Raw genomic sequence first — 4631 nt, forward strand, 5'->3', positions numbered from 1 at the left:
GTTCAGTGGTCCCCATAGGTCTTTTCTTCTAGCCATTGCCAATTTCATATGAAGCCCCAACTGACTTTTCTCATACCTAAGTATAGAGTTGAATGCCTTTCTCCATCCACCAATTAACTTACAAAATGCTAATTTTCATCTCACTATTATATTAGTCTAGGAAAAAAATAAGAATTAGGAAAGAATATTAGTATGATGTAAATCTGCAATGTAGTCCAAGAGGAAATAAAACTTTTCTTTATACTCCTTGTGGATTAACTGAGTCCCAACTCCCACCTATTAGCCTCATATCAAGACTTAAAATAATATTTAATTTTCTTCCTAGGAGAAGGGGTAAGAAGATAACATTTCTACAATCACCAAGACATTGCAAATGAAGTCATTTTATTTTATTTCCATAGAAGTATAGGTATCTGTAAATGGGACCATTGCTGAGAGAAAGCTATCTCAGCAGCGATGAAATTGTGTAATGAGAGCAGGGGTGTTGGTTCCCCAGGGGTAGTGGCCACCACCCGGAATGGCCCCTGCAGAGATGCCACAGAGCACAACAGAAAACATACAGCAGCCCCGCGGCTCCCGAACGAGGTGGACAGAGTTTCCTTCATTCATGAGTCACTGACTATCTTAGTCTAATCGGGCTGCTAGAACAAAACACCACAGGCAGGGTGGCTTAAACACCACACACTTATTTCTCCCGGTTCTGGAGGCTGGAAGTCCAGGATGAAGGTGCTGGCCACCTCAGTTTCTGGTGAGCGCTTCCCTTCCAGTTCATAGGGCAGCTGCCTTCTCGCTGTGTCCTCACATGGCCTTTGTTTCTCTTCTTGCAATCCAGTCCAGTTGGGTTGGGACTCCACCCTCATGACCTCATTTTATCTTAATCATTTCCTCACAATTCTTATTTCCAAATATAGTCACATCGGAGGTAGGCGTTCAACGTATGAATTTGAGGGAGACATAAACACTCCGTAACACTGACCTTTGCTAGCATAATAACTACCAACACAGACCTGAGATGCCAACTGCCTTGCACAGAATGGGCTTGACACACATGATGAGTGTTATTCCTAAAGGTCATGCTGTCCAGTCACAAAGAAGTTTAGCAATAAAGAGTAAGAAAGCTATGTCACACTGCTACTCCACACCTGGCACACCTGGTCCCAAGAGCTGCATTAAACTTGAGGAAAAAAAAAAAAAAACAGGAATAAAATACCCCTCCAGACAACCCATGTGTTTATCAACAGATGAATGGATAAGCAAAATGTAGTATATACATGCAATGAAATATGATTCAGCCTTGAAAAGGAAGGAAATTCTGACACATGCTGCAGCGTGATGAACTATGAGAACATTGTGCTCAGTGAAGTATGCAGTCACAGAAGGATAAATACTGTAGGACCCCATTTACCTGAGAGTCCTAGAATAGTAGATTCATAGAGATGGAGAGTTGACAGATGGTTGCCACAGGCTGGATGGAGGGGAGAGAGGGGAGTTATTATTGAATGTGCATAGAGTGTAAGTTTGCAAGATAAAAATGTTCTAGATATAGACGGTGGTGATGGTTGCACATAATGTGAATATACTTAACCTACTGAACTGTACAAGTAAGAAGTGTTTAAGATGATGCATTTTACATTGTGTGTACTTTATCATAATTTTTTAAACAATATAAGCTATAAGAAAGAAAGAAAGAAAGAAAGAAAGAAAGAAAGAAAGAAAGAAAGAAAGAAAGAAAGAAAGAAAGAAAGAAAGAGAAAGAAAGAAAGAAAGAAAGAAAGCTCCTCTTAAAGAAGTTATGGTCACCTTTATGCAGTCTCCTCAGCACTGCACAGCCAGTTTCTTTACCGTCCTGGCCACCTAACCACCACTGCCACTATCTATGCTGTCTCATCCTGGTCACCTAACCACAACTGCCACTATGGGGATATTTCCAAGGTGATGGTTTCTATTTTAGCCTGGACTTAGCTCTTTTAATGGAGTAAGGGCTGTGTTGAGGCAGCTGAGCTGTGGAAAGCTCTTTGGCATTTCATAACACACCTGCTAACTTCAATAGCACTTTCAGCATTCCAGCGGAAAAAGCATCTCGACCTGACAGACATTTTCAATGACTGGCATTCTTTCACAATTCTTGCTCTCCAAAATGTTTTTTAAAAACACCTCTGCCCATAAAATATAACACACAAAAAAAGTTGCCTTATGAGTCATACGACTAAAACACACATTCAGTCCATGTAATAATCTTTATATAATTTGCTCCTTAGTTGTTGTCAGACCCATTAGGTAAATATGCAACATGTATTTCTTTGAAAATAATGGCCTCTATAAAAACAATCATTGTGAATAGTTTGAGCAATAAAAAAATTCCACAACAAGTTTCTCCAAGAAGAATTTTTAAAAGATAAAAGTAGATTTGTTTGGAGTCACTCAGGGTGAAATATCAAACAAGATTTTCCCAAGTCTACCCTGGGCATTGCTGCTTTTAAAATTTACACATAAAAAAACCCAGATTGGTCTATCTGAGCAGTAGGGACAAATGCCAACATCTCTTAGCAGAGATCAACTTTGCACAGGAAAAATAGAATATAGACTCAATAGGTGGAAAAATAGAATTCAACTAACTAGCTTCCTTTCCTAAGCAGGACATTGCCATCCTCACCTCATTTCCACACACAAAGACGGGTATCTCTGGCACTGCTCTGCACACAAAGAGCCTCACAACGAAGACATGTGTTCTCTTCTTGGCACACATAGTTAGAAAATTAGAAACTTTTTTTTTTTTTTGCTTGCAAAGAATGGGGCAGAATTTAATGTTGCTTCTAAACCTAACATGACTTATTCCAAGTTCTTTATCTCATAAATGAAATGGAGAGCTAAACCTTAGAAAGCAAAGTAGGATTCTATTCGAAAGGTGCAAGAAAAGCTTGTGAGAACCAGAAATCATCACCCACACAATACATATACACTCAGACACACAATACACACACACAGTACACACATTCACATTCATACCTCACACACAGACACACAGACATGCTCACAAGCACATTCACATGCACATCCTCACTCTCAGCTGTTTCGTCCAGGGTTGATAAATACAAGACAGAGGCACTATCTTGCCACCCTCTGGAGCCCAGGGAAAACTGTAACTGCCCATGATATTACCCTTACCCTTCAAGTCCAGACTTGCCCCTCCACCTCTCTCAGGCCGTCAGACAGCATCTTTCCATCCACCCAGATGGCAGTTGAACTGGAACCTCTGTGCTCTCCCTGGTCTAAGCTTCTTCATTCTTGAATCCAGAATCCTAAAAGAATAAATCAAGAACAAATGGAATTTTGTATTAGTAGAGTATAATTATCTTTTGCCTTTTTGTCTGGAGGAGTAAAGTTATATAACTGCAGATAGGTTATAAAGCTTCTTAAATGTCAACTTGATTTTTTTAATGGCTTATTTAATTATGGCATTACCCTGAAATGTCTCCAAAAGTAGATATGAGACAGGAATGTTCTAGTAAGGCTCTGATTTGGGGCATGACTTCTATGGGTTGATCCAGACTTCGTACCCCTTGTTCTTAGAATTTGATAAGCAGCATGGACACATGCTCTGAATCCTCAATGTAAGGATGAAAGGGGATTAACTGTGACATTCCAAAGGTCTGCCACGCTCCATAAATCTTCCTTCTTCCTCCAAAAAGAATGGAAACCACGTTATTGCTGTTTAATTAAAAGTTTATTGAGTAGAATTGTTACTATTGGATTAAGCTAAAAAAAATGGAATGGCTCTACTTCCTTTTTTCTAGTGTGTGTGTGGGGGGGGGGGGCACCATGGGGTGGAGGAGCATATATGGTTTTTTCAAAGAAAGAAGGAAGGACAGGAATTTTCTGGTTGGTGTTATATAAATAAAAAAATACAGGTATATCTACCTAGCTTCTACCACCAGCTTGATGAAATACACCAGGGTGTTTGGTTTCTTTAAGTCTCAAGGGCTATTTTGTCCTCTGTCCCGTAATCAGTAAATTTAAACAAATGGGTAACAAAGTTAAGGGTCTAGGTAAGACAAAGATTAATGAAAGAAAATCAGAATTTTCCAATGAAGCATTTTGTATCAAATACTTTAAGAAGTGTCCCCTACAAGTCCCTTTTCCAGTGTGTCCCTCAGGTGAGACAGTGTTCTAGGGATACCTTGCTCCTCTCTCCAGTTCCTCACCAAGAGTAGAAAGGCAGATGAAGACATGGTGTATAGAAGAGGAACAGTGGTTGGTCTCTCGGCACATCTGTATAGTTAATGGACCAAGGAGAGGAGAAATTGAGTGACCACAGGAGTGCAGGGTGGGCTTCCCTGGTGCCACAAAAGGTTCCCCAAACCCTTCTCTTCTCATTTCAAAGATGCAGCCAAAATCACCCCCACTATCTGTGGTGGCCATCAGTCATGCCTGTGTCTTCCCAGGTCACTGCTAGCCCTGCACTTAAGCAAACACAGTTAAATTAATATAATATAAAAAAACAGAGGTATGTATAAATGTAATTTAGAAAATTAAACAGAGGAGAGCTTGATGAAATACACCAGGGTGTTTGGTTTCACGAAAAGCATAGTGTACTGTGCCCCAGCTCTAAGAATCCTCATTCTCTGACTGAA

The 4631-nt window shown here is 40.0% G+C and overlaps 1 long non-coding RNA gene across 1 annotated transcript; it reads right to left on the reverse strand.

Moving 5' to 3' along the window:
* Positions 1–446: 446 nt before the first annotated feature.
* LOC136397749 (uncharacterized) lies at positions 447–4251 on the reverse strand. The gene is made up of 3 exons (XR_010749912.1): positions 4178–4251; positions 3160–3299; positions 447–1174 (listed from the first exon to the last, which is right to left on the reverse strand). It is a non-coding gene; the product is annotated as an uncharacterized lncRNA (long non-coding RNA).
* Positions 4252–4631: the final 380 nt, after the last annotated feature.

Source organism: Saccopteryx leptura, chromosome 3 (genome assembly GCF_036850995.1).
Source record: "Saccopteryx leptura isolate mSacLep1 chromosome 3, mSacLep1_pri_phased_curated, whole genome shotgun sequence".
NCBI lineage: Eukaryota > Metazoa > Chordata > Mammalia > Chiroptera > Emballonuridae > Saccopteryx > Saccopteryx leptura.